This window comes from Lycorma delicatula, chromosome 2 (assembly GCF_047948215.1).
Source record: "Lycorma delicatula isolate Av1 chromosome 2, ASM4794821v1, whole genome shotgun sequence".
Classification (NCBI taxonomy): Eukaryota; Metazoa; Arthropoda; class Insecta; order Hemiptera; family Fulgoridae; genus Lycorma; species Lycorma delicatula.
In genome coordinates, this window is record NC_134456.1 from 168,522,879 (window position 1) to 168,545,478 (window position 22,600).

General features: G+C 32.2%; 1 protein-coding gene and 1 long non-coding RNA gene across 3 annotated transcripts in view; one reads left to right on the forward strand and one right to left on the reverse strand.

The window, feature by feature from the left end:
- The window catches only part of LOC142319421 (mitochondrial enolase superfamily member 1-like), a 247,930-nt gene that overhangs the window by 125,451 nt on the left and 99,879 nt on the right, over nt 1–22,600 (reverse strand). The gene's annotated exons all lie outside the window — the stretch shown is intronic.
- Nucleotides 1–22,600, forward strand: part of LOC142319422 (uncharacterized) — a 129,891-nt gene that overhangs the window by 88,521 nt on the left and 18,770 nt on the right. Inside the window, exon 6 of one of the 2 annotated variants that reach the window (XR_012755196.1) lies at nt 4,738–4,854. The exons of the other annotated variant lie outside the window; for it this stretch is intronic. This is a non-coding gene — a long non-coding RNA (uncharacterized LOC142319422). Of the gene's footprint in view, nt 1–4,737; nt 4,855–22,600 lie in introns of those variants that run through there. 2 annotated transcript variants of the gene reach the window in all.

Genomic DNA, 22,600 nt, shown 5'->3' on the forward strand with positions numbered 1-22,600 from the left:
TTATTTATTTTAAAACAGCCCTAAACTAAGACTTAGTATTTTTATGGTAGTTATTCTGACGGTGACTTTTAAAGGTGAAAATTTTAAAACTGAAAAAATTATCATTTATTACTTTTAACGGTCTCTTTTTACTCGACGATAAAGTTCATTTATTAAATTACACTGCATAGACTAATAACAATCAACCTCCTTTTTATACTGTTAATTGAAGTGAACTGTTAAGCTTAAACGCAATCAGTAAGATTGGTTTTATAATTATGTTGATCATTAAGTTTGTGTTTAATACAATTACTATGAAATTACATGAATTAAATAAAAATAGGACTATTTTACTTTATTTTTAAAATAGTTTTTTTTTAATTGGATATATTGAACGAAAATTTTATAATATAATGGAATGGAAAATTCGGTATTAAATTTAATAAAATTTAATATTGTTTTGAAATTCTTCTTCTGTGGTTGGATATAATTCTGCGTGAAATGTTGCAGTTTGCATTCACTATTCCTTCAACCCCATTATGACATCACCAATCCGAATTACTTAATTTTTTCGGATGAGATAACTTCTAATCGGTAACAAACTTTCATTTTACATGCACATTAAGTGGATTTTGCGGCTAAATTTAGAATTTATTACACCGTTTCTAAATTTTGCCGGCTGAATGGAAATAGTACTTGATGTAAAAACGAGTGGTCCCCTGTTTCATTATGCACTTACATAAAGTACCGTTTATAATACATTTTTATTTACTGTATATTATTCGTAACGAATAATCCGTGAAAAGATTCGATTGTGTAATTGTATATAACTGTGAATAGAGGACGTCATGATAACGGTCAGTAACCCTATGAGATGTGTGCATGCCACAAACTTACATACCTCATAAAAAAAATTAAGGAAATTTGATAAAGATAAATGGATTCTTTAATTCAGTTGAGTAGGCTGTTTTCTGTAAATAAACTGAATTCCAAGAAATATTAGTTCCCAAGTAATCAGTAATATTTGTATATACATATAAATCATACACGTTTGTTGTTTTCATAGTTTGTGAATCATGAAGCAATAACATCAACGTGAGTAGAACGTTTTTACTTGCAGCACGTTTCAAAAGTTATGTATTTTTCTTCATTACACGTTATTTATCGACAGTTGAAACAGATTTTATTTTTATTTTAACATACGATTATACTTAAAATACAAAAATCATGCCAAATTTATCAAAAGCTGTTACGTACTTTATACGAAAAATTTTGCGTTACGCCGCTATAGGTCATAACGTTGTAACACTTAGACTGATTTATATTCATTACCCAAAGATGCATAATATGTTTTTTATAAAGTGTTTATAAAGGGTATGCTACACTAGTCGTGCTATTAGTATTTCTAAATTGATAAGTTCCATTTATCGGTATCTTTTTTTACTGACGTCTTTTATTACAAAATTTGTTTTTGTTGTAATGATAATTGTAATTCCTTTATATTTATGCGTTAAAGAAATAACTTTAAGTTCAAACTTCTTCAGTTTTAACTAAATTATAACTCATTTTCAATTATGATACATCATGTAAATTAATATCATTGTTTGCATCTTCATAACCATCTTCGAAACCCCATTTTCCACCCCCTGGTCCAGTGGTTGTTGATATCAAAAAATTTTACTTAGATAAGTTTTAGACTCTATCCAAAGAATATTAGGAACTTTAAACGAATTCGATATTTTACTTAATAAGAAAGTTAAAGCGAAATTTTGTTTTTTTTTCGAAAAGCCCCCCATTTTCCACCCTCATGGTCCGATTTTTCCCATTAACGAACTCGATCGAGAGTTTGGGTCGTTATATTTTATGTATCAAATTGAAAGTGATTGGCGCAAAATTACGGCAGTTATCGTATCCACAAGAATTTGTATATATATAAACTTTTGAACTGACGGTGGTTTTGGGGTTTGGGGGATGTGAAACACGAAGATATGTCGAAATTTTCCGGAAGTCGAATCATGGACCCATTACAATACGTAGCTTTCTTATGAAATCTACCTAACAGGTAGATTTGTTTAGCGAGCGTAGGTTAAGTTTGGTTGGATTATATTTATAAGTTCTCTGATTTGGAAGAAAAAATATAATACGTAACGTAAAAAAAAACATTGTGGGAGAAAAACATAAAGACAAAGAATTCTGCTGTTTATTAATTTATTATAAAACCCTTCGCCTGTCATCATTTATGGAGGAATTGATAATATTTTATAATTATTAAAATAAAGTTGTGAATTGTTAGTTAATATTGAGCAGTTAATGAAAACGGGTGCTGTGCGGGGGGACTGCATGGATATTTGCTGTGATGTTTAAGGAGGTACTGTGGTATTGTACCGGTAGTTTTGTGATAATCATTAAACAAATAGTATTTTCCACTCTTCGCTCTAGGAACGAATGAATTTGTTTAAATTATATCTTTTATACATTTTCTCGGCTTAATATTGGAATTTTTATTTAAAGGAAATAAGTTATTTATATATTTAATATTAATATTATTTTATATAATTTTTTTTCTTAAGAAAGAGGTAAGCCTACTTACCTCAATGTTTTTGGAGTATTACCTTATGTTTGTTGAATGAGGTTAGAGGCGGCACCCACTGGCAATGATGTCATTGATATAACAATGACATCATCAACAGTACATAATAATTTTACACTGTAGACCAAGAGGCGGTCACTGCTGTTCATTGTAATAAATTAAATACCGTTTTGAAATTCGCATTATTGTATGTTAATATTACCTTCATGATGCAATAGTTCATATTCATTGTAACCTCGATATTTTTTTTACAACTTTGTTTTAACATCTTTATAAACAACTAACTTAATATTTTTAATTACCAATTAGTCGCTTTGTTTATGTCCATCAAAGATAGTGCCGTAAGCTTGTAAAAACTAAAAAAAGAAATGTTATAGATCTAGAAAATAAGGTTTAGAATCCTTAAAATTGACAAAAGCTTTTGTTAGATATTGCATTACGTAATAATGTTTTTTAATAACATATTTGTATAAAAAGCAAGTAAATCTTGCTAAATGTTTATTTGAATCGCTTCTGGGTCACGAATAACAAATATCCTTTGCGGACTACTCAGTTTCATCAACTTCACTTTTCTGTTAACTTTTCGTCAACTTCACTTTCTGTATGTTTCCTATATGTAATTTGGGATGATACTTGTTAACGATATTTTTTCACTCTTTGGATATAATGAAAAGAAGTAAATTATTATATACAACTCAACTGGCTTTCAGATCGTGTGGGGTCTATTATAATATTGGATTTCCTTATTACTATAATATGCCCTTTTGTGTTGAAGAAATATAAAATAATATTAGTTACGTTAATCAATTTCTACTAAGAAAAAGATTTTCTACGTAATTTCGTCAATAAAAATATGAAGAAAGTAAAGTGTTGGCATTTTGGGTATTCATTATCAGCGATTTTAAGCCGGACGTTACTTATTCTTCGAAGAACATTACAAGAGTAGTCAACCGTTATGAATGAACTCTCATATTATTAATGAATGCAATGTTTCGTTTGCGGTTTTTTATGAATGAAATAAAAACGGATGTTGTATAATAATATAATCTAGCGAGTAATTTTAATTTTTTTTCATTGATAAAAATATCCATAAATATGTACAGTGTTACAACAGCCTATCTGCACTATGCAACGTATATATTTTTTTTGTTTTTCTTTCTTCTTTTTTTTTTTACTAACTTCAGCGTTTTATTAGAAGTTAACATTTTTTTCTCTTTTGCATCGTTTTGTTTTAATTGGATTCAAAACAAATAAGAAATAATGAATATTTTTAATATCTTAATCTTCAAGGAAGTTAGGGCCACCGGGTTGGTCTAGTGGTTAACGCGTCTTCCCAAATCAGCTGATTTGGAAAGTTGAGAGTTACAGCGTTCAAGTCCTAGTAAAGCCAGTTATTTTTACACGGATTTGAATATTAGATCGTGGATACCGGTGTTCTTTGGTGGTTGGGTTTTCAATTAACCACACATCTCAGGAATGGTCGAACTGAGAATGTACAAGACACTACACTCATACATATCATCCTCATTCATCCTCTGAAGAATTATCTAAACGGTAGTTACCGGACACTAAACAGAAAAAAGAAAGGAGAAAAGGGCCTCGGTCGATCAGTTGCTTGGTTCTCATGTGATGCGATAACAAACAAACAAAATTTATGTATACAGCATATACATTTTCGAATAACCGTGATCTGTTAGATCGAGAGTGTACCTTATGCATGCAAAAATTAGCTTTCAACTTACTAACAAATACCCATTGAATTATGATTCAAACAATCGGAACGATCGTTTGCAGATATAAGATAAAAGAAGAACACCCGATTGCACTTTCCAAAACAGCGCCCCACATGCACCCCGTTTGTTACCAGTTGATGGTGATGATTGGTCTAGCTTCCTATGAGGTGCTCACATACCTTACCACTCTAGCCTCACACGCAGTCCCACGGGAAGCCCATTATTGTTAAACAGAATTTTTTTAACGTAAATTTAATTCTATTATTTTTGTAATATTATTCATTTGATGAATCGAATCATTCAGTTCAAATCCAGCATACACAATGATGAGAACCATAGTCCATTAAATCAATTAATTAAAAGTTTGTCCTTCAATTGTTTTAAAGTTTGTCAATTTATTAAACATGGTTGTAATTTATTTTTTTTCGCTTTCAGATAATATGCAATCGACCTTAAATGTATACAAGTTAATATTGACTACTAATCGTTAAACATTAACTAATTATTGTGTAAAATAGAAGTAATGTCTAAAATTAAAAGATATCATATGGAGTTTGTATTTATAAACTACTACACACACCTCTTTACTATTCCTTATTCTTAACCTTACGCATTATTTCTTACTAAATTTATTACTTGAATATGCAAGTTATAACAGTATTAAAATCAGAATGGTATTGACTGATGTTAATCATATAATTATTGCGCTTTATTAAAAACCTTTAAGTGTGTAAATTTTCTCCATAGCTACTAGTACTGATAAAAGATATTTATCCTAATATGAAAATTTAACCTTACGTATAATCGCAAAGTTACTACATTAAATAATTTCCGTGAACGATATCACTAATCTGTTCAATAAGCCGAGTGAGAATTCATAAGTACCTAGGTGTTTTATTTGATGAGAAGTTGCTGTTTAGCAACCACATTAGGCAAGTAGCGGCGGACGCCGTCTCAGTGATGCACAAACCCTGTAGGATTGCTCGGAAGGACTATGATTGTCTGGCCGTCAAATGTACATGGAGTACCGAGGTGTCTTCGAAAGCATGACCTCTTACGCGGTGCCCGTTTGGGCGCATAGGTTGGATACGAATAGAAAACTTCTTCAAAATTTAAGGAATGCCCAGCGCAAAGCCTTAATTTTATGCACTGGTATTTTTAAAACAATCTCCTACGAGGCTACCACCGTGTTGGTAAAGGCTCTCTCAATCGATTTAGTGGTGAAAGTTCAGGCAGCCATCTGGAGATTGTGAAGAGGCCGGGAGGCCGAGGTATTTGGGCTGCGGTTTCGGGCCGGGCCAGTACCGGAACGGAACGGTACTGGCAGGGCTACAATGCACCAGATCTAAATTTCGTTCAGTTGCCCATCTCCCGCCTACGGAAGAAGCTGCAGAGCCACGCGATGGAAGCATGGCAGCTGGAATGGGATACCACGAATAAGTGAAGACCCCTGTACAAGTTTATACGGGATCTGAGAGGATTTCTCTGATCTGAGAGGTAAAGGCTCTCTCAATCGATTTAGTGGTGAAAGTTCAGGCAGCCATCTGGAGATTGTGAAGAGGCCGGGAGGCCGAGGTATTTGGGCTGCGGTTTCGGGCCGGGCCAGTACCGGAACGGAACGGTACTGGCAGGGCTACAATGCACCAGATCTAAATTTCGTTCAGTTGCCCATCTCCCGCCTACGGAAGAAGCTGCAGAGCCACGCGATGGAAGCATGGCAGCTGGAATGGGATACCACGAATAAGTGAAGACCCCTGTACAAGTTTATACGGGATCTGAGAGGATTTTATGCCTCGAGTTCATTTTTAAGGGCAACGGATGTCCAGGTGCTCACCAACCATGTTAATTTGAACCAATATCTGCTTCGGTTCCGCCTGGCAGCTGATCAGCTGTGCGTCTGCGGCAAGGTCCAATCAAATGTTTGATAGCATTGAAAACACCTGATGTTTGACTACCCTACTCTTGGAGGGCCAGAGACCGGGCCACTCTAGAACTTAGAGGTCAAGGGGAAAATTGGCCACTCACAAGCGGCGAGTCACTGTGGCAAGAGCCGCATTGTCGGACCGTATGGGAGTTCCTTGATGCGGTTTGGTATGTTCAACCGACATCAGTAGTTTATTACATAAGGGATAGGACTCCTACCGCACTGATGTGGGAAGCTAGCCTAGAGATGTATGGCTGACCACCAACCAATTAAGACTCCAAGCGCTTTAATATGGTGGACAGGTACTTGCTGGCATTCAGCGACCTAGGTGTGGCAGCGAATTGCTGTCTTCATGAAGTAAATTTCAAGTTATGGATGTCATAGTTGACGGGGTGCGCCTACCCATTTTAGTAAATATATGACAAGTGAGCGGTTGGGACACATAAGCAGGTGGTTATGGCTCCTCGCTTAGTCTAATCACGCTGTTAGATAAGTTCTAGGAGCTATTTAGGACACTGGTCGCTAAACTGACGAGGCTCAGTAGCCGTTTGTGGCACAGACATTCGGTCTTATGCTTTAGGGCGACCGAATGGGGTAATGCCGGGTGAAATGCCAAGCAAACCAATCCAATTATCTGTTTGTTTATTATTTTGTGATTATCTTTTTCGGTTACCATTAAGATGTTCGTTTGTTGAGTAGTTCTCTTGTAGAAAGTTTTATTTAAGGTTTTTTTTCTGTAGAGAAATATGATTTCACCATTATAATTTCGAACAAAAAATACGTCTAAAAATTCGTATAATTCCTACTAATTACTCTTCACCAATACCTGAATTAAGAGTTAACATAATTCCACTGCTTGATCGAGGTCGTACAATATCATACGAATAAATTCTACCGTTCTCTTTAGAACATATTAATTTATTTTTTGTCCTATATTCGTATGAATAGAGCAGAGAAATATATATGTAAACATTGCATATTGTTAAAAGATAAGAATCAAAAAATTAGTCTTGTAATTCAGTGATCTCAAAACTCTGCGGCGCAGCTGCTCGGCTAGCCGCGGCCCCTTCACAGGGGCGCCGTAAAATATTGTAAAAGCTTCATAATTAATTGAACCAAGACATTTATGATTATAATTTAATGTTAATAATGTTAAAAAAAAAGTTGAATAGGGAAGATCCACGAGTTTTATTTATTTTTTATCTCTTACTTAGGAGTAGTCATACTTTTATTAGGGTAGGGAAAAGTTTTAATTGAAAAAGGGCGCCGCGACTCGGAAAACTTTGGGAACCACTTATTATTATTATTATTATACAAAAAAAAGAGCTGATAACACAGTTGACACTAGCGGCCACTTTAAAAACTTTTTTACACTTTAAATATTATTCATTTATTTAATTCTACTGCTCACTTGTGACGTCACAACATAGCAGACAACAGATGTACGTCAGTGCTGCACTAGCGCTCCTTTGTTGGGAGAGGGGGTAGTATTGGCGCAGCGTACCCACTTAGCCACTAGTTTATTTAGAGTATTTTTTTGGGGTGGGAATGCGATTTTGCAAATATTATTTTTTAATTGTTAACAAATGTGCTTAAGAAAAATAAGATTTTAATTAGGCGAAATCTCGAGATACAGAGGGTGACCTCGCTGTACAGCAAAAAAAAAAAAAAAATTAATGGCATCAATGCCCCATAAATAGAAGTAATCTGACCAAGTTTGATAAAAATTGATCCAGTAGTTCTGAAGATATAAGGAATGTAACACCGAACACACAAATGTGTATATGAACATCCGGAAATTTTCATCCGGTTTTTTAGGTGTCAAAACGTCAAGATCCGGTGAAAACCGCATATGCCCAAATTGAAACGATTACAATACTTTCTCTTCTAAAGCTACTGCTCTGCTGTAGCGCTAGACGGGAAAGTAATAGTAAAGTATTTCTAATAGTTGATAAATTCGTTGATAATTCGCAATGGCAAGGATTATAAATTCCTGTACTCCTTTTAAATGATAACAGGCTGTCACGTAGTTTTATTTATCAACGATATTTGGTTGATAAATACCAAATATCTTTTAATCCAACACTAATAATGTCTAAAGCGCCATTACCACCAACCAGCCTTCTTGCTCGAGTAATTTTTTTTACATCTATCTTTCTTCTAGAAATGATCAAATTTAATGTAACTAACGTAACCAGTTACTCCTACAAATTCAAATGACAGGCTTAAGTGTAATTCGTATCCAATAATTGTGCACAAAAAACTTATCGGTACTTACTTCCCTCAGAAGATTACTAACAATTTTTTTGTTAAATTAATATTGTAATTATTTCTCAGGTTTTAAAATTAAACCGAGGTAGTTTTAGATTATTAATATTCCGTCTTGCAAAAATGAATTTATTTTTTGTCCTATATTAAATTAAGTTAATTTGTCCGTCTTGCGTGATTATTTTATTTATGTTTAACTGTTGTAGTAAAAGAAACTGCATAGTATGAACGAAGCCATGTTAGGCCGTGACAACACTGTTCTTATTATAATTATCAGTTTCATTTTAACAATAGACTGTGGTTTCAGATAATTTATCCTCACTATTTAGGGTTTATTTAAATTTACTTAAAATTCTTATTAGAAAGTATTTATAATTTGAATGATCCGTGTCTACAAGCGAATCAATTTGCATAATCTCTTTTGTAACAATAATGTCAAAACTTATTTTGAAACTCAATGTGTTAGGTTGTGAACACATTCACTAAATCTCAACGAATGAAATGATGTGTATGACGATTATTCATGCAATACTACATCACTGGTTATAAATTGATCTGTTATTTAGTGAAACAGAATTATATTATGAAGAAAGTATTCAATGATGGCTCACCACCCATCATTAAATCAATCGTGTTATTGTGGCATGCTGATCTTGAACTCATCAAATTGTTCCCTGGCCTTCATATCAAAAGAGAACAATGGTCTGTCCGCTCAACTTGATTAATAACAACAGTCGGTTCCTTTGCATTACTTGTTTTACATTGAATAATCATATTTCCAGAGGTCATTGAGCTTAAAAAATTGTTCTACGAATTTTTGGTAATGGTACATGTGGAAGTTATTTTATCTCATTTTTAATTTAATGTATAATAAATTAATGACACAAATTGATAACTATATTCTTAAACTTTAATTTCCTGGGTCCATTATCTTTTATTTACAATATTTATAAAACGGAAATTAGTTTCATTATCAAGATCAAGTTCACCTAATTTATTTTGTTTGAAGAAAAATTGCAAGCTGAAATAACTTACGATAACAATTTTTTTTTAACTAACAGAGCATCCTGGAAGGGAATCATCGATCTCAGTTTGGGGAGATATTTTCTTTCAAAGTTATTTCAATTTTTAATTGCTTTAATTATTTCTTTTTAAAATCCTTTGCCAAAGTTCGTCACCGGCCAGTGAATACGGAAACCCTTTACCCGTCAGAAGTAGTAAAAGCGTAGTTTAAAATTTAAAAATCAAAATTGTACTTTTCTTCAGATTTTATTTTCTTTATCCTCGGCGAATAAACATAAAGCTTTCGTATCAGAAGAGAATCGGAACTCCAATTCAACTTTTTTAAACTATTCTCTCAAAAGTTTAAATTTTTTTATCGGCTTAATTGGTTTATTGGCAAAGTATATCCAAAATGAACAAGTGCTAAAACATTTTTTTTTTCATAAGATTGAAGTCAGCTGTTACTACAAACATTTTATGCTACAAATAGTTGTTATAGTAGTATCAATCAGATTAAAATAAGTTGTCCTGTACCACTAAGACAGGTTCGACAGTTATTGTGTGTTGTCCGGATAAAAAAAAAATACGTAGAGTAGATTACAGACAAATTGGCTTGTTTTGCATGAAAACGAATAGAAAGAAAGAAATAGAAAGAAAATAACCAATGAAATAACACACAAAAATATAGTTTGCCCTATTTGGTATATTACAAAATTCTATAAAATTAACCTCTCTATTTTTAGAGGTTTAGAAATTAATTATTCTTGCGTACTAATACACACCCATTCACTGTGTCTACATGTTAATCCTGAAGAATCTACGAATTATAACTATCAACGAATTAATTATTTGCATATCTATCTATACCCCAAAGCCGTATACAACGAATATTGAAAATGTCTGTCACATATTTAAATACATCCTTGAAAAATTTTTTTCATAATGATAAAACTTTAATTGCTGCTTTTGATATAAAAGAAACTCGGTTTAAAATGCTTATTTTTAATTTATTGAATGTTTTCTTTCAAAACACTCACAAACAAAACTGAGAAAGAGAAAGGAGATTGAAAAGAGGGGTTGAGTTTGGGCTTGGGTTTGAGTTTGGAATATGACGGGACCGAAAACTTGTGATATATTTTTCGGTCACAAAAAATATCATTTGTATCCTTCTATTTGAGTCAGGAATTTCTTATTACATTCAATGGTACCGTTTATGAGATTCTAATCCTAGTTAACAAAGATAAGTAATTATTGCAGTGAATTATATTTCATTATACTATATTTATAACGTTCAGATGTAATTGACTCCAAGAATAAAATAACCAATACTTGACTCGATAACTAAACCTCGATTTTCAGAGTATGAAGGTGCTTGGCGCGGAAAGCGTGTTGTTCATCAGAACTCAAAATTCCGCTACTTTAAGTAATTATTTTTGTCGATAAAAGAAACATCTAAAACTGATAATGTTATTGGAAATACGTATGAAACTGATTAACCACCAGCAATACTGTCGTTTTTTTCCTTTTCTGATGCAAGAATTATATGAATCCGGTATGATTTGAGGGTTTAATAGTTATGTCACTAAGCCATTCCGTGAGGACAGTCTGCTCTCTAGAAATTTAAGATATGGCTTTCTTGGAAAACACAAAAACGACTAAGGCAACCTATTTCGTTCTTTCTTTCTTCCGAAAACGAGATATTAAACATAAGTGGATCTAGAGATAAACCCTAATTTTTATCGTATTTCTCAGTACAATTTATATTTTAAATTAGCTTTGGCAGTAGATACGCAAAAGTCTGTGTGAAAGACATCTGATTGCTTAACACGTAATGGAGGTTTCCTAACAGGCGAGATAATGATTAACTAACACTTTCTATATTTGTTACTGACATTGCTATATTAGTAAGCACAATTTTCTTATCTATAGATATGGGATTATCCAGGAAGTTTTTTTAAGTATGGGTATCGTGTTACGTGACTTTTTGATCAATATTATTAGCTTAAAGGTTAATTATAATCTAAGCTTATTAATGTTTACTGCAATGAAATGTTACTTAGCACTGGAACACTTATTGAATATTCTATTTATTACTATTTCCTTAACATCCGTTTGTGTTAGAAAACAGTCGTCTCCAAAAACTGGATATCAAATGTATAGAATAGAATTTCTGCTACTTTATTTTTAATAAAATGACAGGTCAGTCCAGATTTTAAATGAATTCAAAAGTATAATGTTACAAGTAATAAATCTCATATTTTCTAAATGTGATTTTTTCATTGATATCTTTGACAGTACTAAACTTTAAATCTTGAGTAAAGGAACTATTACACTATTTTAATAAAAAAAATATGAGAGGCTATTTATGTATTTGGTCAACTTAATTGTGTTCAGTTTGGGTGAATGTTAAATTAGCTTTACTAAACTGAAAGAGTATAATTAATGATTCCTTTCCGTTTCTTTTTTTTTCTTTTTACCCTGCGTTTTTTCCATTAATCAAGTTAACGAGTTTCTTTTGAGTAATGGGTTACATTTAAATATTGATCATGTTTAATTACGTTGTAGGTATAGCTTTTGTACATTTCTCCTTTTAAACTGGTTACTTCATTCACAAAATAAAAACAAAAAATAAATAAAAAGTAATTAAAATAACCGGTATTGCCTAATATTAAAAATACTTAAATTATTTTAGACTGTTTGTTTTTTATTGCATCTCAAATAAACATATTTAAAATAAGAAATGTGCAGAAAGAATATGTAACAATTTATTGAGGAACTTGTTTAGTCTCTCTTTTACCTGTTTTTTCTTCTTCGTTTTGACAAAGTACATTGTTTCCGAAGATATTACTTTTTTCTTAGAGAAATGATGTTCATTAAACAGTCTTGAACATGCCCTGCGTATCGGTGAGCGCGGCATACTTACACGAATCAGTACATTCAGCTCAGTGAAGAGGGGAACGGAATCCACTTCTCATTTTCCCTGCTAAGCTTGGCCTGGTTACCTAGTTATTCTTGAGAATGGCTGTGCAGTTGGTGGTGAGGTACAACAATTTGGGTACGACTTCTAGGATGCATATGCATCCTAGGATTTAATGCTTTAAAAAATTGCAATTTAAAATAATCATAATTTTTAATCAACCTTATACGAAATTTAAATTAATCCCATTTGTTTTCGTTTTTATTTACCTTTAGTATGTTTTAAAGAATTTCTTTGACAACATAGATACTCAACCTTCAGTCACATTATTAGACTTCATTAAATCATACATTTCTCAAAGGAATTAGTCAGAAATTAGAACCATTCTTCAGTACCATCCACTGTAGTGTGTCTCGTTGCATTAAGAGAGATCAAGACGAATTAACTTTACCCAATACTTCAGTTAGTAGGTTTCTTGTGCAGGAACAGGATTTGAAGCTGAATCCCGAGGCAGATCCACAATCAGGACAGGACCACCAGATTACTCCAAGAATACGGCTTCACAGGTCTTCGCCCTGGTCTAGTTCAAGCCCGGAGAACCGAGATTGAGAAAGTTCTCTTCTTACTAAAAGAGAAAGAAAACAGGATGAATGCGAAGAACGGCTAACGAAGACAAAGAGGTTTAAACTCATAAGATTCGTAAATACATGGTCATCCTGTTTAAGTCTCAAAAGGGTAGTCCTAGTTTTTTTTTTATATATCATTAACCGTAATTTCAGAATTGAGTAAGATTACAATTGGTTTGAAAAATATAAAGTGTCAGTCTGTAGCCGAGTGAAATCCCACAGCCATAAATATATGAATTAACTATTACAGTATTTATTAACAGATTATTATCAACTCAATATTTGTTTATTGATTAAAGTATGTTTTTTACTTCAGAACGTAATCGAAAGCACTTCTACGAAAGCTTGCTTTTATCTTTTTGTAATGTAGAGCTGCTCCCCGTCTTCTGTGCTGCGTGGAACTTCCGATCTGATTCATTCTGTATCTAGCTGCACTTTTTTGGAGTGTTTTAAAGGAAAGACCCAAAAAAAATTTATAAAACGTTCGACATCGTGTTTGCTAAAACTTCAATCTTTTTTCACTATAGTTTTAGAAGATTAAAAGAATATTAGGGAAAACAAATTTAATTCTTTTTGGAATGATTTTAATAGAACTTGCTAAACTTGGATTAAACGTGTCAGAATATTTTTAAAATAAATATTCCGGGAAGATTTTACTGTTGCAACTCAAATACGCCGTTTTGGAAACATCGATTTACATCTCTTTTCACCACATTAGGGATGATTGAGGAAATAATCTCTTTTAATGTAGCATACTCTAAGTTAACATCTCACCAAGGTTGCAGGTTTCCAGTTATTCTCTTCAGAACGCCCGTTATTAACAGTCCCTAAGGGGTTATCCTTAGGGACTGTTAAAATAATCCTTAGGGACTGTTAAAATAATGTTTGCGGATGACCTCATTTATAATAACTATCCCAGGTTTATAACGGTTCGGATAATGAGAAAATTAGTTATTAGAGAATTAATTATGTACTTTTCCATCTTTGCATAACGATCACTGAAAAATGACAAAAATTCTGTTATCAGGTGACTGTATTTTTTCACAGGTGTTTATTTTTCTTTTGATTTTACTCAATCCGTAGGCAATTTAACAAATTAATTTTGGTAAAATGAATAAAATGTTGGACATTTCATTACAAACAGCTGCACATTTTATGACCGCATTTTTTTTTTTACAGATTATGTCCCATGTGTGTAGCAGTTTAACTATTAAATTTATATACGAAGTGTGAGATAGGCAGTTGACTTATTTCATATCTCGTATAATCACTTATTTCTAATAGCGATACTTAAATGATCTCTTAACAATTATTTTTAATTGCTTGATATCTGTTTTAATTCATTGCATTATTTAACTCCTTTATTTGTTTTCCTTTTTTTAAATTAGTTAAAGTGGATTTTTATTATTATTTTTACTTTTTCTCATGTTCTTCTGTAAATAACTTTACATGGAATTTCATTAGCAACTTAATAATATTTTTTTTATTGTTATAATAATAATTATGGTTGGAAAAAGGAAAAGTGTATATTCAGTTGTGTGTCAATCATGATTAGAAATTAGGCGAAGCTGTAATGCTATATACAAAAAAAGACGGATATATTTTATTAAAATATTTGAACGCGAAACTATAACCACGATTAATCCTTATCTCCCGGAGTTGTGATATGCTTTATAAATAAATGCAGTCGGATTGTAACATTATTTGGATATTTTAACAATAACCTACGCCGTTCCTCAAAAGAAATTGCATAAATTAAGAGAAAATTGATTAGAAAATAAAGTCAGGCTATCCTCAATTTTATTTGGTTAATATAAAGTGAATTATTAAACTTCAAACTTATTGACAAACACACAGCCTGACTGGTATGGTCTTGTAGTATTGGGTGGATAGTTACAGTATTTTTCTCTCTGCAGCAGATAATACAGGAGTTATTTAATTATTTAAATTTATTTAAAGAAATGTTTTTCAAAAACTACGTTATCCCATTCGTAATAAAGGTTACTTTTAATTAATAAACATAGTTTTTTGTTTAGTTTATCAAAACGAGCTTACTATTTTTTTATAATTTTTTTTTGTCTTCAGTCATTGACTGGTTTGATGCAGCTCTCCAAGATTCCCTACCTAGTGTTAATCGTTTCATTTCAGTATACCCTCTACATCCTACATCCCTAACAATTTGTTTTACTTATTCCAAACGTGGCCTGTGTACACAATTTTTTCCTTCTACCTGTCCTTCCAATATTAAAGCGACTATTCTAGGATGCCTTACTATGTAGCCTATAAGTCTGCCTCATCTTTTAACTATATTTTTCCAAATGCTTCTTTCTTCATCTATTTGCCGCAATACCTCTTCATTTGTCACTTTATCCACCCATCTGATTTTTAACATTCTCCTATAGCACCACATTTCAAAAGCTTCTAATCTTTTCTTCTCAGATACTCCGATTGTCCAAGTTTCACTTCCATATAAAGCGACACTCCAAACATATATTTTCAAAAATCTTTTCCTGTCATTTAAATTAATTTTTGATGTAAACAAATTAAATTTCTTACTGAAGGCTCGTTTCGCTTGTGCTATTCGGCATTTTATATCGCTCCTGCTTCGTCCATCTTTAGTAATTCTACTTCCCAAATAACAAAATTCTTCTACCTCCATAATCTTTTCTCCTCCTATTTTCACATTCAGTGGTCCATCTTTGTTATTTCTACTACATTTCATTACTTTTGTTTTGTTCTTGTTTATTTTCTTGCGATAGTTCTTGCGTAGGACTTCATCTATGCCGTTCATTGTTTCTTCTAAATCCTTTTTACTCTCGGCTAGAATTACTATATCATCAGCAAATCGTAGCATCTTTATCTTTTCACCTTGTACTGTTACTCCGAATCTAAATTGTTCTTTAACATCATTAACTGCTAGTTCCATGTAAAGATTAAAAAGTAACGGCGATAGGGAACATCCTTGTCGTACTCCCTTTCTTATTACGGCTTCTTTCTTATGTTCTTCAATTGTTACTGTTGCTGTTTGGTTCCTGTACATGTTAGCAATTGTTCTTCTATCTCTGTATTTGAACCCTAATTGTTTTAAAATGCTGAACATTTTATTCCAGTCTACGTTATCGAAAGCCTTTTCTAGGTCTATAAACGCCAAGTATGTTGGTTTGTTTTTCTTTAATCTTCCTTCTACTATTAATCTGAGGCCTAAAATTGCTTCCCTTGTCCCTATACTTTTCCTGAAACCAAATTGGTCTTCTCCTAACACTTCTTCCACTCTCCTCTCAATTCTTCTGTATAGAATTCTAGTTAAGATTTTTGATGCATGACTAATTGTTCTGTATTCTTCACATTTATCTGCCCCTGCTTTCTTTGGTATCATGACTATAACACTTTTTTTTGAAGTCTGACGGAAATTCCCCTTTTTCATAAATATTACACACCAATTTGTATAATCTATCAATCGCTTCCTCACCTGCACTGCGCAGTAATTCTACAGGTATTCCGTCTATTCCAGGAGCCTTTCTGCCATTTAAATCTTTTAATGCTCTCTTAAATTCAGATCTCAGTATTGTTTCTCCCATTTCATCCTCCTCAACTTCCTCTTCTTCCTCTATAACACCATTTTCTAATTCATTTCCTCCGTATAACTCTTCAATATATTACACCCATCTATCGACTTTACCTTTCGTATTATATATTGGTGTACCATCTTTGTTTAACACATTATTAGATTTTAATTTTCCTTAACTTTCCTGTATGCTCCGTCTATTTTATCAATGTTCATTTCTCTTTCCACTTCTGAACACTTTTCTTTAATCCACTCTTCTTTCGCCAGTTTGCACTTCCTGTTTATAGCATTTCTTAATTGCCGATAGTTCCTTTTACTTTCTTCATCACTAGTATTCTTATATTTTCTACGTTCATCCATCAGCTGCAATATATCGTCTGAAACCCAAGGTTTTCTACCAGTTCTCTTTATTCCGCCTAAGTTTGCTTCTGCTGATTTAAGAATTTCCTTTTTAACATTCTCCCATTCTTCTTCTACATTTTCTACCATATCTTTTTTACTCAGACCTCTTGCGATGTCCTCCTCAAAAATCTTCTTTACCTCCTCTTCCTCAAGCTTCTCTAAATTCCACCGATTCATCTGACACCTTTTCTTCAGGTTTTTAAACCCCAATCTACATTTCATTATCACCAAATTATGGTCGCTATCAATGTCTGCTCCAGGGTAAGTTTTGCAGTCAACGAGTTGATTTCTAAATCTTTGCTTAACCATGATGTAATCTATCTGATACCTTCCAGTATCGCCTGGCTTTTTCCAAGTGTATATTCTTCTATTATCATTTTTAAATTGGGTGTTGGCAATTACTAAATTGTACTTCGTGCAAAACTCTATAAGTCGGCCCGGCCCCTCTTTCATTCCTTTTGCCCAGCCCGTATTCACCCACTATATTTCCTTCCTTGCCTTTTCCAATGCTTGCATTCCAATCTCCAACTATTATTAAATTTTCATCTCCTTTGACGTGTTTATTTGCTTCATCAATCTCTTCTTATACACACTCTACCTCATCATCATCATGGGCGCTTGTAGGCATATAGACGTTAACAATCGTTGTCGGTTTAGGTTATGATTTTATCCTTATTACAATGATTCTATCGCTATGCGTTCTCAAATACTCTATTCTCTTCCCTTATAATTTATAATTTTTAAAAATAACCATTACTGAGATAAGAAACAATTATTACTTGAAAAATTACGAATTGCCGAAAACAAATTTCTTAAAAATCCCAAAATTGTTCGACTATGTCGTAAAAAGTTTACTTATTTGGCAATTTATATGATTTATTTTAGAATTTTTATTTGTGTGTTTCACACGTGCTTAATTCAAGTTAGGTTAAAAAGTTTTAAACGGGGATTTTTATGTATTTTTCTATTTTTTTTTTTTTTCTTTAAGATAATCTATTAATTTTAATCATCATAAATAAAATGTATTAATTTTATTTGGTAATAAAATAAAAAATTATGCACAGTTACAAAAATATAACTGGGAAATACAACAAGACGATCCTTGATTTTTACCAAATTATGAGGCGAGTTGTTAGGTTTTAAACTAATTGGCAAAGATAAAACGTGACTAGAAACTTGTAATATAGAAAAAAAATATATTTAATTGTTAAACTTAATTAATAATCTTGTAAAAAATTCTTTTTTGAATCATAATGCATACACATTACACACACATATTTATTTGCTACCTTGACGTGATTAGATTTACTACTGTTTAAAGTGGTTGTAGTGTATTCAATACCTGTATAATTACTCGCATGATAAAATCATTAATTACGTGCTTAGTTAAGTCTGCTGGAATGTTTACTGCACATAAATGTGTAACTAATTATTTTTTTGTTGTCATTGAAAGTTTTTTTATGAACTACGCTTGTGTAAGTCAGATAAGTTGATTTTCTTTTACGACGAACAACTTCATTAGACTCGTTCCTATTGAACGAGTCGTTCTAATTAATTATATCTTACCTATAATCAGTCACTCACCTTTATCTTTATGAATTTAGGACATCCATTATTCGTTATCATAATTATAAGTGTTTTTTTCGGTGTTCTGCAATCATATTTAGCTGATTTTAAGTGATAGGCAATTACAAACAATTTATTTCCTCCTAAATGGTAACGACTATTAATATTATTTTATCGTAAATCGATTTAATTTTTACATCATTTCTGATTATTTTTACTTCAGGTTTATTAAATTAATCGTATAACATTATTCTGCATTTTATATTTATATTTTTATAATGAAATTGTCACAGTAGTATGCATTCCTGAATTTTTCAGTGTGCCCTTGTCAGCTACTTTTTAAATTGTAACTATAATTGAAAAAGAACTTTAAACATCAAATATTGACAGTAATATAGGAATTCATAACCAGTTAAAATTGACAGTACTTTTCACATGAAACCTGGTCCTGCAGATTAACTAAAATCGGAAGTAAAAACGAATGGGTTAACTGTAATTAAACCAATGATTATTAATTACAATGTCTTAAATTATGATACTAAGATTCAGAAACTCTTGCTGTAATGGTATTCCTTAATTTCTTATCATGATTAATCATAATACCAGGCATTATTCGTACCTATTTTAATGAAATACTTTTTATATTATTTTTCATCTAATTCATTCATTCATGGTGTTCCAAGACAGTTTTAAAAATAAAATTGTTCGCTAGGATTTACTTTAAGAATCTTATAATATTTTCAATCTAGATAATCTTAAAAAATTATTTTTTAATATAACATTTTTTTATGATTTGTCAGATTATTATACATCTTCTTTAATTTAGATTTATAGTTTATAACATTTTTTTAACATTATTGCCCATTGTAATTCTTTTACCTGATAGTCTTAATGATTTTTAAACCGACTTGAACGGAAAACTAAATATATGAATCACCCTTATTACATAAAGTATAATCTGCGTGTTCCCCATATCTGCAGAAGCAGTTACCAGTATCAAATTTTTATACAATGCACATATTTATGCCGATATCTAGAGGGATTTGTGTTAATTCTGCTTCTTTTTCTGTTTAGCCTCCGGAGCCACCGTAATGCATTACTTCAGGGATGAATGAAGATGATATGCATGAATATAAATAAAGTCTAGTGATGTACAATCTTAGGTCGACCATTTCTGAGGTGTGTGGTTAATTGAAACCAACCACTAAAGAACACCTGTATCCACGATCTAGTATTCAAATCCATATAAAAGTAACTGCCTTTACTAGGAACCTTTCAACTTCGAAATCAGCTGATTTGCGATTATGAGTTCACCACTAGACCAATCCGGTGGATTTTTGTAATTCTGCTGCAATCTAATCTTTCAGAAAATCAGAAAAACCTATTTAGGAACTAACCTAATTAAAACTATTTAGTGCCGTGCAGTTTTAACCTAGCCGCTAAAGCATAATGATAATTATTAAAATAAACGATTGAGATTATTTCCGTATTTGTATTTTAGAAAGGATAAAAGCAGGGGAGGCCAATCTTTACCCGATGTGCATTTTAGCCGCTAGGCCTGTTGTGCAGCTATCAGACAGGAAATAGGGCTCCAGATCGGTATTCAGGTAGCTTCCTTCGATCTGTCCACGTAAAAATTTCATTGGTTTTATAGTTCTTGGCATTCATAACATATACCTAGAAGGGCAATAACCGAAAATGGGAAAGAAAGGTGCACGATAGGAAAGGACGATCTACTTTCAAAGAAACCGACTAACAACCTCATCCTGAGTTGATCGTGAAGGAAATAAGCAAACATCTCTGTGGCACTTCATAAACTAATCAAAATGTTTTCGTGTAAGATTTTCTTTCACTCTCTTCTCATTGTAAGACAATAGTCAATCTAAGTTACGTGTTGTCACAATTTTTTTTTTTAAATCTGAACAATTAGTACAATAATGGATAGAACGGTAATATATAAATTTTACTTGTTTTGTAGCATCTTGAGATACACTTATTTTTCTTAGCTTATTCCAGTCTAACAATTAATATTCATTAGAAGATCGACAGTGTTCCGGTTAAGGAACTACGGTACTAATTTTAGAATAGGAAGTGGTTTGATGAGATATAATTTTTCTTGCAAAATAAAAATAATTTTTTTATTAATTGTGTTTACTCAAATAAATAGAGAATGTCAATTGGTACCACCTTAAGAAGTTCTTTCAAAATACATCAGTGATTGCAACTCAGTTCTAGAAGTGATTCTCAGTACACAGTAATCCACGAACAATACTGAATTAAAACATAGACCTAGAGTGCAATAGTGTACACACATCACGCAACAGCTAATGTGTAAATTCATAACTTCCACGTGGCACCACAAGGCGTGTCTGGGAAACACGGCTGGGGGAGAAGGCTTCTAAGCGCTACGCAATGCCGCAAACCAGGCGTATGTGTTTTGTAGTCTCTGGCATCGCATTCTTTCCATAATTCGAGAAATGGAAGACTTTTTCATCTGGAATGGGAGTTGCACATTCTGATCTAACAATTTTGAATTGACCGGCTTAAATATTAAAAATTTCTTGCGCAGCCAACTTTTCGTTATTTTATTTTGTTTCTTTTTGCCGCGCTCAATCACATATGACCCTCAAAGTAGGTAACGCCGACTGCATACGCCTAACAATATTTCTGATAATAGATACCACAGATAAAGAAATGTAAACGTTTGCAGCAACATAACGCCCCACACTTCTAACTTGCCCCGCTCAAACGTTTTAGACATGAAATTGAACGTAACTCAAGAACGACTCATCCAATCTTCATAAAATTTTCACATGCACAATTTCAGATACACTACTACAGCATATTTAAATTTCAGTCAATTTGATGTAGTAGTTTTAGAGCCACAGCATTTTATACGTAGGCGTATAAATAAATTATATACATAAGGAAACCAAAATTTAAGGGAATGATAAAAACGTAAAAAAAAAATAATTTCACCTCCATTTCCACCTTGTGACCTAAACTAATACCGTACCGTACTTTTCTTCGAACAGGCTTTAAAAAAAAATCGCCTATTCTAGAAATTGTGTGAAGTAAGAAATTATCCAATCGAATTAAAAATTGTTCTGTCAGACCCTCACTTGAAGTTACACTAGGAGTATGCAAACTAAATTTTTTGGCAGCACCAAGTATTACACTGAACAGACTTGGCGCGCGTGGTCAGCGAAAGTTAAAAGCTCTACTAGTTATTATAGAATCAGCCTTTGCATTTCGAAATCAAATCACAGGATATGGTTGAAACAAAGATACCGTTAAATGAAATTTTATATTCTCGTATTACGCGTATAAAAGGCTTCAAACTTAATACGATAAGTTGGTGACGGAATGAAAATTCAGCCGTAAAAATTTAACTAAACCTCTTCAAAAAAATAAATAAAAAAATAAACCGAGGGTAAAAAATAAAATAAAAAAGTATTTCATTAGACTTACCAGTGAATACACTCGGTAATTTTCTTTATAAAAGCTAACAGTAATAATAACAAATAACATTTCCACATACTATAAAAATGAATATTGTTTTAAAAGGAAAATTATGTAAGCTTTAACAATTATTTTGTTATTAAAGAACATCCATTTAATTCGAAGGCCAACTTTTATTGGGTAAAAATTGTTTCTATAATTAATAACTGCTGCAATACTTGCGTATTCATAAACTATTAACGGTTAACTGCTACATTTCAATCTCTCTGTGTATTTAAGTTATATTGTTATTATGCATTTTCTTGTACCATATTCTTTATAATAGACCTGGTCAGAGTACTTTCTAAAATAATTCAAAATTACAATTTTAAATGGTGAATGTTTGCAATTATTACTAATAATAATAATAAATACGGTAGCTGTAAAAAGCTGTCAGATGTTTAAACGTAACTGAAGAATATTTATGGGTAGAAGTTGATCCGGGTGAATATTTTTAGAAATTCCAACTTAAAAAAAAAAGAAGAAAAACACCGCATAGTTTACCCTCTTCCCACCATGTAACCGTG